Source organism: Polypterus senegalus, chromosome 13 (assembly GCF_016835505.1).
Source record: "Polypterus senegalus isolate Bchr_013 chromosome 13, ASM1683550v1, whole genome shotgun sequence".
Lineage (NCBI taxonomy): Eukaryota > Metazoa > Chordata > Cladistia > Polypteriformes > Polypteridae > Polypterus > Polypterus senegalus.
Genome location: NC_053166.1, coordinates 121,092,927 through 121,107,583, shown reverse-complemented (window position 1 = coordinate 121,107,583; position 14,657 = coordinate 121,092,927).

The window sequence follows — 14,657 nt, the reverse complement described above, 5'->3', positions numbered from 1 at the left end:
AGTGGAGCACAAGAGCAAGACTTTTTAGAAGTAATCAGTAATTTAAATCACCAATGCTGGGTGAAGCCTGTCTGGATTTAGTATTTTGTAATAATCATGATTGAGGGGGTAGAGGTGATTGAACCACTATGGTTCAGTGACCATAATATAGTACAGTTCTCAGTGTTTTCTAAGAGTGACGGATGCAAAGACTAAAATTGTTAAATTTAACTTTGGTAGGGCAAATTTTGAGCAGATGCAGGAAAGTCTAAGAAGGATAGATTGGGATAAGGTTTTAAGTGTGGAGACAGTCAAATAGCAGTGGAACAGGTTTAAAAATGTTTTACCTGTAATGCAGGACAGGTACATACCTAAATTTGGAAGTAATAGGAAACTAAAAAAAAACTCCACAGTGGATTAATAAAGAGTTAAAAAAAAAGCTGCAAAGGAAAAAACAGCAGTATAAGGTATACAAAACTAATATCTCAAAAGTAAATCGTAGAGCATATGAGAGCATATTAATTAGGCAGAAATTAAACAAATCACCAGGACCAGATAACATTTACCCTCGAGCTCTTCAGGAGACTAGTGAGTACATATGTAAAACCTTGACACATATTTTTAGGAAATCACAGTTCGAAGGACTGTAAAATTGCAAGTATTATCCTGTTGTATAAAAAGGGCGACGGGGCAGATCCAAGCAACTATAGGCCAGTAAGCTTAACATGCATCACAGGAAAATTATTCTTAATAATTCCTTGCAATAAGATTAAGCAGCACATGGCAAGTACAGAAGTTTTTCTGAACAGTCAGCATGGGTTCAGAAGAGGGAGGTCATGTTTTACTAACATGCTGAAATTCTATGAGGAAGCAACAAAAGGATACAATTAAAGTGAAGCATATGATGTTACTAGCAAAATACCCATGCTTCGCAGCGGCGAAGTACTGCCTTAAAATTTTTATTAAGAAGAAAATTAAACCTTTTTTAAACTGAGGGAAAATATGCCAATAATTATTTAAGGATCTCTTTGTATACCACATTGTGAGTTCAGTCCTCCGGTTGTAACATGACCAAGCTGTGCGCTGAGCTTACTCTTGAGCATGCAACGTACAGTTGGCCATGTGAAAAGCAATCTTGTCTCAAATCTCACAGCTTGGATTGGTGCTGTCATAATCGGTTTGAGTTTCATGGTTTGTTTCAATTACGACAGTATTTGCAGGACTTGTGTTGAAGTGACATTCGGCATCTGTCAAGCATACAACCGGTTTCATCGATAACTTCACATCCAGCTTTTGAGAGTTTAAACATTCATAAACATCAAAGTGTCCACTACTGAAATCGTCACCTGTCAATCTAAGATGTTTAAGAGGCATTGGCGGTTGTTGAAAGCTGTAAAATATTTGGCCATTTTGGTACACTTGAAAGCGACAACCGAACAATTCAGCGGCAGCCATCAACTCGCATGTAGATGCATAGGTGAAGGGCTTAAGCATTTCACTCTTATAGTGCTCCTGTGTAGTATAATTATCTCCTGTACCATCATCAGTCCTCACCTTGAACCTGTCCCAGTCATTCAATACATAAGACACAATGTTCCTCCAGATATCAAGAGTGAGCCTGATATGGCCGTGCAATATGTAACACAGAGAATGGAAAAGATAAGTGCCATCTCCGGGCATGAAAACCACTCGGTAAATGACAGTTCTTTGATCGATGGTGATCACCTCGATAGACATGTTAATGGGGGTACGGTTGGAATGACAAAGGAAATGGGTACCTGAACAATGTAAAGTAAGTCCAAAATACCTACACAATAACTATAATCGTAATAAACGAACAATAAAACAGCAGAGAAGCCGTGGATTAAATAAAAAGGCTGTAGTTATCAGCAGGGAGACGTGAATCCCGTGGCGAAGCAAGGAAGGGAATGTAGAGACCGGAGTGACGGACGGCCTTATATAGGCAGGCAGCCAACAATGTGGGATAACAATGTTATACAGTGACCGAGCTGCAGGCTATGGACGTGTATATATGTACGTAAGTAGGATTTAGTTAGCGTTGGGAACCCGCGTACCAAATTTCTTTGAGATGGGCCCATAAGTAACAAAGACCATTGAAAAGTTCAATATGGCGGCCGACAGTGGCATCTTACCACCGAAATAAGTACGTACATTGGTTTCAGTTAGCGCAGGGAAGCCGCCTACCAAATTTCGTGAAGATGGAGCCATAAATAAGAAAGTTCAATATGGAAAACGTTGTCGACCGCTATGACCATTACACGTAGAATTTCGAAATGAAATCTACTTAACTTTTGTAAGCTGTAAGGAATGAGCCTGCCAAATTTCAGCCTTCTACCCACACAGAAAGTTGGAAAATTAATGACGTTGGAAAGTTCAATATGGCGGCCGACAGTGGCGTCATACCACTGAAATAAGTACGTACATCGGTTTCGGTTAGCGCAGGGAAGCCGCCTACCAGATTTTGTGAAGATGGGGCCATAAATAAGAAAGTTCAACATGGCAGACGTTGTCGACCGTTATGACCATTACGTGTAGAATTTCGAAATGAAACCTGCTTAACTTTTGTAAGTAAGTTGTAAGGAATAAGCCTGCCAAATTTCAGCCTTCTACCTACACGGGACGTTGGAGAATTAGTGATGAGTGAGTCAGTCAGTCAGTGAGTAAGTGAGTCAGTCAGTCAGTCAGTGAGGGCTTTGCCTTTTATTAGTATAGATAAATTACCAGATGTACTAGCACTGTAGAGTTACTGTACATTGTTTTTGCCTTTGCAAGTAAACATTTAATAAAACAAAAATGTCTGAATTAGCATAAACCACCATAGTTCAGGATGTCCGAAAGAAACATAATGATTTACTTCATGACCTAGAAGTACATAATAAACAAGAATAGTTGCATCATATGCTTGAAATATTAAAATATGTGCTTCAGTTTAAATGTTTAAAGACTAAACATTTACAATTTTGGCATTTTTCACTTTTTGATAGAGTTCCATAAAGGTCTAGATCCCTAGTGTAGAATCAAAAATAAAAAAATAGCCTCCAATTTGCAATCACTGACTTTGAAATAATCTATAACAGTGCCTCAATTTGTTTTTGTTTGAAATTTGTAATTTTAAACCTTCTGGGAATGGCTTTTAGAGGGATGGCAAAGAATAAAACGCTAAAATATCATCATATGTGTTATCAGCAACCTCACAACAGCATTATTCGACACTCCACATGCCGATATTATACCAATCCTCATTTTTTTGAGGGTTTGTGAAAATGTAATGTGTAAATTTGAACCCTCGTATCCCTTTATGGAGTAAACTCCTTGGGTCAGTTGATGTGGCATTTACAACTTGAAGTCCTTGTGATCATTTTTGCAGACACCTTTTGCTTTACAGTTTATTATAAGGTGTAATTTCCTGCACAAAATATGGTCTAAAAATAACCTACAAATAAGGTCCAAAACTAAAGGGGAATCTCAAAAAGCTTGATGTCTTACATCGCTAGACACCAAGACGAATCAAATGGTATGTCAATATGGGGGTGTTTGCTTACTGATGAGTCAGAAAACACAGGACAAAACTACACCAACAAACAAAATAAAAAACAGACAGCAAATAACTGCAGAAAATGATCAGCGTGATTATGGTTTATGCTGCACCACCTGCTGGATGCTGAGAAGTTACTGTCTACGAGAAAGCGGCCAAAACTAAATTCACATGAGCTGCCTGCAGGTCACAGGCAAAGGTAAAAGAACTTGAGTTTAAACAAAACAAAATTTCCCAAATTAACCATGGACCTTGAGTAAAATTAACTCTTTCATATACTAAAGGGTAGCTATGAATTTTAGTATTTCTGCCTATTTCTCTTACCCTGTGAGATGGGACACATTTGCTATGCTTTCAACAGGGCAAATCACTTTCATTTTCATTCTGGTGATCACTGGCTGGTTTCGTTTCTCTATCTAGTTAAATTATTGTCATTTATTCATGATCTTGATCTTGGGTGGTGCACTGGAGTGGAAAGGTTTCCATTTCTGAACACAGACTGGTATCCAGCAAAGAGTGTTTGCTCCCTTGGAATGAGTTTTTTTGTAATTGCAGCGTGTTACATAACCGAAAACTATATAGATATAATATAAAAAGGTGATACCCCTGGCTTAGTGATATGGCGGTAAGAAATCGTATAGCAGAAATAATTTAGCTTTATTTAATGACGGCTTACGCTGCATAACAGGTGAAGGAAGCCAATGACAAGAACCGTTTGGGAGAAGGGGCCCGATGTGTAGAGTCTGCCATTTTCACCATTGCAGTGGAAGGATTTTCAGGATCGGATGACGTTATCTCCCATCCGTCCATCGGCTTCAAAGGTGTGCCGGGCAATGTTCCAAGGCTTTATACTCTTTCTTCATGTGTAGGCCCCCACTTAGGTGAATCATGCAATTCCAAATAAGGCAAACAAGGATACAGTTTCATGATGACTTTGACAGACAAAAATAGTATACAACAGTCCTCAGTCTCACTGCCCGTTTCCCAGTTGTGTCTATCTGTTGTGTCTTGGTGAACCTCTGTGAACCCCTTATTATAAGACTGCTTATAATAATTTTTATTTATTTATTTTATTTTATTTGTTTAAATGAACCAAGATGGGCTGAATTCATAGGACTTTAATTACAGGTATTGCAAGCATCTTTTCTTCTACATTCTTTTGCACTGTGCTGACAATTTATGCATTTATTCCAGTCAGTTTCTTTCTCAGTTAGTTTTGACCTAGGAATGGGAAATACGTGCAGATGCCATAAACCTATTTTCATTTATTTATAACATGGGAACAGATGGATGCTGCAGGGCTAGGAATTACGAGTTAGTTTACAGCTTGAGAAAGGAAGAAGTAAGGAGGTGTTTAAAAGATCAAACACTTTGATCAGAATATTTGTCATCAGTACAGCGTGTGTGCAGTATGTGAACATAAATATAGCTTGTACAAGGGACAAAAGATGACATTGACAGAAGGGCAACAACACAGGAAGTGATGTCAGACATCAAGAAACCATCTGATTTGGATGGATGAAAACATAACCAATGAAGGACACTGATTGCTAAACCAAAAGCTGCCCAGGACATCATCCACCCCTTGACATTTCTGATTTTCAGTAAGCTTTTCAAAGACTGTTAATATCCAGACTTTCCTATCTATTTTATTTTCAAATATTTTTTTTCTATTAGGTATTGTCCTATGTTAATAAATGCCATATTGCTTTTATAGTTTCTATACTTTTCCATCTAGATAGACTGAAATGATAGGAGTGTGGTAAGTGTCGGTTAAATTTGCCACTTTTTTGCTCACAGGGTTTATTAAGGCTATTGGGGTTGCACACTTATTACCAACATTGTTTGGTTGGTAAGTGGCTTGTAACCAAAAGAGTTGTGATCTGATGTGGGTTGTGATGAAACCTGCATGATTGTTAGTGCAGGTAATAATGAATCACTATGTAGAGAATATAATTCAGAATATGTCAGATTAACTGTCAATTGGCACTACCCGAGACTTTGTCTGGACAGGATCTCAGTGTATGTGTATGTATCTGTGTTCGTGTTAATCTTCATGGTCGGGAGAAGATGAATACAGTAAACGTATGTGGTAAGTCTCACAAATTTCACAACAATGCAGGTGGCATGGTAATGCAGTGGTTAGTGCTGCCACTTCACAAATATCGGCATCCAGGGCTTGAATCCTGTATTGCATCTGTCACTGTCTGTGTGGAGTTCTTAAGCTCTAATCATGGCTTTGTGGATTTCCCTCCTGGTACTCCAGTGTCCTGGTAAAATAATAAAGTGAACTTTATTGTCATCTCAACCATATACAAGTATACAGATAGATGAAATTGTGAAGCTCAGGGTCCACAGTGTAATAACATGACATGCAAATTATAAATTAAAAATAGAATTCAAATTTTAAATTAAAAAATTTTAAAATTAAAAATTGAAAATTAAAACACAAACAAGACAAGACATCCCCTAAGTGCTGGTTAGGTTAGTTGGAGATGCCAAACTGGCCTGAGTGTATGTGTCAGTGTGTGTTTTAGTGGGTTCAGCAGTGCACTGATTGTGCCCTAACATCCCATTTGTTACCTATGGAGGGTGTTAAGTTATGACTCAAAAAACTACATCAACGACATAAAGACTTCTCAATTATAATTTACTTTAAATCTCTGTTATAGACATCCATATAATTTGGAACATTATCAAAAGAAGCGTGCAGCTGCTTTAGGCTTTTGGACTTCAGACACTGTGGTTGTGGGTTCAAATTCCACCACTGACACTATGTGACAATGAGCAAGTCACTTTACCTGCCTGTGCGCCAACAGAAAGACCAAAAGAAATGTAACCATTATATCTCAAATGTTTTAAATCACCTTTGATAAAGGTGTTTGCCAAATAAATGTAAAATCGTTTTAAAGGAGCATGGTCAAAGTATAACTTTCTTTTTGTTAATCTGTTATTTGTATGATTTAATTGCAATTCTCATGACCAAATTAAATTCTAGGATAATAAAGTTTTCCTTGACTTTGGCTTCAGTCTTAGCAATGTTATACCTGAGTTGGCCCTGATGTTAGTGTGGTTTGCAACTGAATGATAAATCTGATACATAGCATTTCACCTGTCAGGTTTTTACTTCATGTTTATTGTTTCTCTGTTTCAGTACAGAAGTAGGAAATGGAGCAGATGCATGTGGAAAAGCATAACAAATGATAGATTCTGAGAAAGACAGAAGTGCCAGCAACCACAGAAAACCAGGCGTTGTCTGCGGTCAAAAAAGCAAATGAACACCGTACAAAATGTTTTTGTTACATTATAAAGATTTTTCTCTTGCTGAACACTTTATTCTTTTAGGGACTTCAAAGGCAGTTGAATTAATGCCAACAATCACTTTACAAATTCACTAGAATACAAATGCCTGTGGTAAAGGATTTAAATATGTTTTAAAAATCTCTTGAAAAATAATGCAGTGTGAAACATAACTTCTAACTTTTTCCTTTTAGTCAGATCTTGATTATTTTCACAATGCTTATTTTTACTGTTACAATTCTCCACTGGGCTTTTTCTCTATTTTCATTAAGTATAATGATGTAAAATGCCTTTTGCATGTCAAGCAGATCCCATGAATGCCTTAGGAAAAGAGAATTAGGCCCTGAACAGACAGCAGCTGTTTCTCTACCGCTGTGCCCTTTCAAATTGGTTTTGCTCCCTTCCTCGGCCCGTAAGACCGCCTTTTTGGGCTGCATTCAGAGGCACCAGATGCAGGACAGATTTGTTTCTGCCCTTTTCGCTCCTGCTGAAATCATTCCTTTCTGCTTAATGAATAGTATGTTGTAACTTCCCCGGAGAGCAAGCAAGTGAGCCCTGAAAAAAAGCGCACTTTGCAGTTCCTCTGTTTATCAGCAGGCATAGGCACTGAAAGAGGTCTTCATACTGTAGCGCGGCGAAGAGAAATGCAAGTTTGATTTTCTAGAGAACGCAAGTGTCCGTTTCGTAGTGTATCATTACACTTGACTAATCTGTTTCAGTGGCATAGCATGTTCAACATCAATGAGATGTTAGAGGAAAAGAGAGCTCATCGAAGAGAAAGCCACTCACGCATGAGAAGAACTTGAAAATTCTATACAAACAGCCCTGCGGACGCTGGAGATGGGAGGCAGCAGAACTGGCCACTGCGCCACCGTGAGGTGACACTTGTTTACGCAGCATATTCGAGTGCAAATTTTAATCAGCACGAAACTCTGAACAGAACTGTGAAGTTTAAGAAGAGGGGAAAAATACGAAGTCTAGTGAATTCAAGAACTGATTTATTGCAATTCGTTCGAGTCAAAATTTGTCCATCCAATGTTTTCTAATATCACTATCACTCGGACATCAATTAGCGAATTTGAAAACAAATATAGCTTAAAATTATACTATACATAAAGGGTTTTTAAATAATAAACATCAAATATGAATACCGAGCGATACTGAACTGGAAAAAGGATTGTGAACGTTATTGTATGTTAAAGTTATGTATAAAATAATGTTTGACTTTCAAGCCCTGGGCTTTCACTTCCTTTAAGCCTTTATAGATGATAGAAGCTTCTGTCCTTCGTGTCACCGCTTTATACTCCTGGCAGCTATTAACCAACTGTACTTTCTTTTTTCACTTCTTACACTCAGTCAACAAGTTCCGTATTACGAGGAAAAATAATAAATAAACAGGGAATATTCAAGACAACAGAATTTAGGCGTCTCAAATACAAATCGCATTACGTGTATAACCAGCAAAATACAGCAATTTAATTAAATTTCCTATTACGTACATACCGCATGCTTTATGATAGACTGACAGCGGAGAAGACTGGGGTTCAGGTGAAGTCAAGTCAAGTGGCTTTATTGTCATGCCATACATACACAGCATTACAGTATGCAGTGGTACGAAATAACTTTAGGCCCAGGTGCAGCATAAACATAAGCACAGGACAAGTGCAGGACAAGTAAAGTAATATACTATATTATACTATACTGTACTGTACTGTATTGGATTGTACTATACTATACACCTTAAAAAAGGAATATGTGTCCGTCTGGTTACAATGCCTATATCATTCCAAAAATGGTGCATCACAAACTTCTTTAGAGGAAAAAATACATTGCATTTGTCATTCCAACAGAGGGCATACCACAAACAGTGACACTGTTTTTATTTAATCTCATACCAAATGGCATATATTAGAGACATATGCTTTGCATGGTGAACTGCAAATGTTAACGCTGAGGACTATATTGATTACTCAGATTTCAACCCATTTTACATGGGCAAAAATAAATAAGAGGAAAATGAAAAGATAGTAATACACTTGAATAGATAGTAATAAATACATAAATGACAACTAATAATGAAAACAACAGTAGTAATATGTGTAACAAATGTACTGCATATAAATAAGCTACTAGGAGCAGATCTGAGGGTGGGGGTGTACACAGAGCTCAGAGTCTGGATAGCCAGGAGGTAGAAGCTGTTGAAGAACCTGGCATAACTGACTTAGATTGTACAGAACCTTCTGCCAGATGGAAAGTGGGAAAAAGAGGCCATGTGAAGGGTCAACGGATGCACTGGTTTATGTTTTTAATGGACGGCAGAGAGGTCTCAATGATCTTTTCTGCTGTGTGTTCTATCTGTTCTAGGACCTTACAGTCAGAGACACTGCAATTCCCAAATCAGACAGTCATGTAGCTGGTCAGAACATTCTTGATGGTGGAACCCAGAACGTGGTGAAAAATTGCAGGTTTTCCTCCTTTTGCCACTGAAAAAAAATGGGGGTGCTGCTTCACCTTCTTGGCTATAGAGGTGCTATTAATTGGCCAAGTAAGATCAGCTGCCATGTTCACACCAAGGAATTTGTTGCTCTTTACCAATTCCAAAGTAAAGCTTTCAATGTACAGTGAATTATGGACTACATGGGCCTTGGTGAAGAAACAGTGATCTATTTAGTCTTGTCTACGTTAAGGGACAGATTGTTGCACCTACACCAGTCTGCCAGTTATCTCATCTTCATTCTGTTAAGTTAAATCATTCCCATTGTTGATGAGATCCATCACCCTTGTGTCATTAGCAAATTTAAAAATGGTGTTAGAGCCGTACACATACGGTCATGACTCATTAGCGTGAACACAGGTGGGCTTAGTACGCAGTCCTGGGGCAAGCTAGTGCTTATTGTGATACTGGAGATGGTGTTTACAAAGTGGACTGTCTAGGATCTTTCTGTCAGGAACCTCAGGATCCAGTCATCATGGAGAAGTGTCATAGCCAGCAGACTCCATTTCTTTACTAGCTTCTGGGGTATGATCATGCTGAATTCTAAACTGAAGTCGATAAACAGCATTAAAGTGTAAGTGACACTTTCGTTCAGATGTGACAGGGCCAGATGGAGAAAACATGATAAGGTATCATCAGTGGAATGGTTCAGATGATAGGTTAACTGGAAAGGGTATGTGATGTGGGATGTCCAACTTTCAGTGGGCCCAAAACTAGCCTCCTATAGCACTTTATGATAACTGGTGTGAAATCTGTAGGGTGATAGTGATTAAGGTAAGAGACAGAGGACTTCTTCAACACAGGTATTATGGTGGTGGTGGATTTCTATAAAGCTATCTGCAAGCTGGTTTGTACATTTCTTGAAAATTTGGCCTAGTATGTTGTCTGGTCCGACAGCTTTGAGTAAGTTTACATTCAAGAAAGTTCTTCTCACATCAGCAATGCATGATAGAAAGAACAGTGGGAGAAACGCACAGCATTTCTTGGAGTAGTGAAGAAGCAGTACTGACAATAACAGGATCTTCTCATTTTCACAGGTACAACAATTGCACATATGGCAAGTGTCTTCAAAAGTAGTGGATACTTTTCTGGAATATCAATTTTAAATTGTTTAAGTGTACCCTTTACACTTTTACAATAATATACCAATAAATCTATAAACTCAACAAACTGCAATGTGTCCTTCAAAAGTACTGTTTTTAATTCCATTTTATGTTCCAATAAAATAATGCAATAAATACCAGAACAAGTGTCCAAGAAAACCTATAAACAGTTTAGAAGTGTGTCTCTCTTGAAATGGTTGTATCATACATTGAAAAGCCATTAAGGAATATAATGGAATGTGAGAATGTTTGATGCAGCTAAAAAGCAAAATTACTTAGTATCTCATTCAGATTTTATTTACAAAACAGAACTGTATACTTTGAGCCAGCCTAAACCTAATCACCATTAGCAAACCTGTTTATTCAATTCAGGGCTGTAGGGCTAGGGCCCATCCTGGCAATAAAGAAAAGGCAGAAAACAGCCCTGGGCAGGACGGCAGGTAATTTCAAGGTTTATTCCCACACAATTCCAGATCAATTTAGAACATCTGATTATCTTAACATACTTCTATTTGTTGTTAGAAAATTGTTAGAATGCAAGGAGGTGGAACTGCTCAGGAGTGAAGAGAATGTGCAAACTCCACACATGCAGCAATCACTCTAGAACACTGGAAGCTGGATTCATGAAGTACTTGTGCTACCATGACCTCCCAAACAGAAGCTTTGCACTTGGATAGCTTTGATAGTTTATCATGAGCAATAAAAAGTGGCTGGTGGCTAAAAAAATGCTTGACAATATGTTTTAGTATGCTTATTTACTAAAATCTGCCAGTTATTATTGCCTTCTAATGTTACAAAAACCAATCCTCGACCTTCTGTGTTATCTGCCTGTGAAAGTATGGTTGGCTTCATGCTCGTGTTTTTCTTTTGGGAGCCTCTTGAATTCGCCACCATTGATGGCATAACCAAGGATGAGCTGGGCAAATGAGGACACACACTTAGCAAGGGGTAAGTGCAAAAATGATCAGTGCCTTTATTAAAAATAATCGAAAACATGGTGTCCAAAACAGTACATCTTCGAATACAAATAATCCATTAAAAACAGTGAAGGTCCATGAGTTAAAATCAAGAGTTAAAATGAGAGTAAAACTAACACAGTCATTGGATCCTTAATGTTTCATCAGATCCAAGGGGAGCCCAGCACAATCGCCTCTTCATCTTATCAGATCACCCATTACTTGTTCAGCTGGCAGAGACTCCAGTCGCCAAGGTCCTTACCTCCCAACCCCCATCTTAGCTGCCTCAAGCAGAGCCAGCCACACTGCTCAGGGTTGGTCATCCTCCCGTCATCCTTCATGCTACCCTGTCGTAATTTGGATCCCTGGGGAGGACTCCCACCTCAATTGCACTCACTTCTCTATAAATATCAGTGGGGATAAACTGCCCCTAGAGTGCTGATCTTTCACTCCTTCAGTGAGCCAACACTCACACTGCTTCTCCCACACTGGCTGGTTGGTGCATCATGCCTTTCCACCCAATACTGTTCTCACAGTTCTCTGTTTCCAATCTCTCTGCTCTTTTTCTTTTCTTCTTTCTCTGTTCTCACCCTCTCTTCCATGCAGGCTCCTCTTATCTACCCTGTCCAATTTGGTGCAGGTGCAATGAACCACTTCCTCTGAAGCATGCTTGAGGTGACTGACTGATCTGTCTGCCACCACACATGTATGTGGCATGATAAGCCAGAATCTTAATCAAGTACAGAGCGAAATGCAGTAACACATGCCCATACCAAATTGGAGCCTGCACTTTTTGGGGTGCGATTATTTAAAAATATGCACATTGCCACTGTCCAGTTATCACACATCTTCCTCCACATGGCTGCCAGCTGCAAGGGAGGGCTTTCTCACCTCTCTTAACCCAGTGCAACTGGTGGCCCAGGTCTGTGGCGTGGCATGGCCCTTCACTGCACTAAAACCAAACCCTTCTATAAAATAAAGCCCAAGCCCCACCTAAAAACAGGACATTAAAAGACGAAGAACTTATAAAGACAATGAAACTCAGCAATAAATAAATGTCCATTAAAAAGCTCAAAATCATAAAATGCTCTCCTCAGAATTGAGTTTATGTGTTCTTTAAAAGTCTAGCACCATGCTCACTTGCTGTTTCTCCTTCACTGTCTCAACTCATCCCACCGCTACCACCAAATGTGACGATCCAGGTCTGCTCCACTCTACCTGTTGCATCTGGGAGTGTCTTGAACCCAGATCATCAATAGTCATAACCAACATTAGCCAGGCAGATGAGGATACACACAATTACAGCAAGGGTTAGGTACAACAAGAGAACAGTGTTTTTTTTTTTTTTTTATTAAATTCAATAAAGGAAAAACAGTGTCTAAGTGATTCAAAAAGTTCAACAAATAAATAATCTAAAAAAACTAAAGTGATGAAATGGAGGTTAAAAGTCATCCAATAAATATTTTATTAAAATAAAGGTTACAAATCCCAAAGAGACAGATCCTTTTAAAAAACACGCAAGAGCTCCTATGCTTCATTCTAACTTAACGTCTTAACAAATAAGATAGGTCTAGCAAATAGTTAATTAAAAAATCAGTTATACTGCATTATTTTTTAGGCTTACAGTAAAATTTCCAGAGCAAGAAAAGAACAGTAAATTGATACACCAAGACCAGTTTTGGACAGAATAAGAGTTTGAGAACACCTGTGATTCAAGGCTAGGAAGCGATAACACAGAGAAGATGTCTCTGAAAGGCTCGTATCAAAAAGCAGCTGGACTGATGAATCAGCAGAAAGGCAACAAAAAAACACTCAAGCGCTCCTATGCTTCATTCTAACTTAACGTCCGTTTCATTCATCCTGGCCAGACCTTGTGGTAGGAGGAGACGCACTCCGACAGGTTATATCATTTTTCACTGACAGGCCTGGGTCCATGCTGCCCATGTCCCCAGCAGGGCACTGTGCCAAATCTCATATGTCTACCACCACCAGTCCCTCCATATCTGTGGAAACACCTCCAGGTTCAGGTCCCTGCTGTCCACGGCACCCAGGTGGGCTCCCAGTCCAAGCCCCACACGTCTCTCATTCCCAGTCCCTTGGTAACTATGGGTTACTGCACATCAAGCCTCTCCTACTCCCTGGGAGAATGCTCAGCAGAATCACTTCTTTCTTAGCCTCAGGCTTTTGCAGCCCTGTGGCTCGTTCCTGACCACCTGCCTCTCACTCCTTTCCACACGGGTGCTCTCTCTCTCTCTCTCTCTCTCTCAATGTCTCTCACCCTGTCAGTCTCTTCCTTCTTCTCTACAGTTAACTTCCACTCTCCTTCCTTGTCTTTCTCCACCCTTTCTTACTCTTTTCTTTCTCAATACAATTTCTTTCTTGATTCCCAACTCCCCCTTATATGCCTCCATGGGCGTAGCGTCACAGTCGTGAACCGCAAAAAGCCAATGAAATAATCAAGACAGACCACACCCTCACATGCAGGTGCACCCCATCTCAATCACTCCATCAACCTCCAGCAGCTGTGAAAGTGTAGAAGGAATTTTTTTTATATTAACAGAAAATAGTACATTCACATATAGAGCCATAAAAAGTAATTAAAAGCTTCTAAAATATTAAGATTAAGCATAAATTAGAATGTTAAGCAAATAAGATAGGTCTAGCAAATAGTTAACTAAAAAATCAGTTATACTGCATTATTTTTTAGGCTTACAGTAAAATTTCCAGAGCAAGAAAAGAACAGTAAATTGATACACCAAGACCAGTTTTGGACAGGATAAGACTTTGAGAACACCTGTGATTCAAGGCTAGGAAGTGATAACACAGAGAAGATGCCTCTGAAAGGCTTGTATCAAAAAGCAGCCGGACTGATGAATCAGCAGAAAGGCAACAAAAGGCTTTTGCTGTAAACAGGGTCACGCTGACATAATGCGTGAAGAGAAAATCTTAGTAAATTCAGGCATTAGCAAAAATACTAGAAGAATATTAGCAATTAACTTTAGTGTAGAAATTAAGACAAATCAAGCATGCCAAACAATGATTAAATGAGCGCACATACTATACTTTTTTATTAAAAGCTTAAGCTTCAGGTCACTATTATAAAAAGTTTGGAAGGTTTAAGATAGAAAATGATGAGAGGAAACCCATATATGGAATTGAAGGCTTGGCCAGTTAGAGAAAATGGGAACAACATAGAAAGATAACAAATTCCATAAGGGGGCCAGTGATAGGAAAAGTAAGGAGATAATAAGGGTTCCTGTGGAAACTCA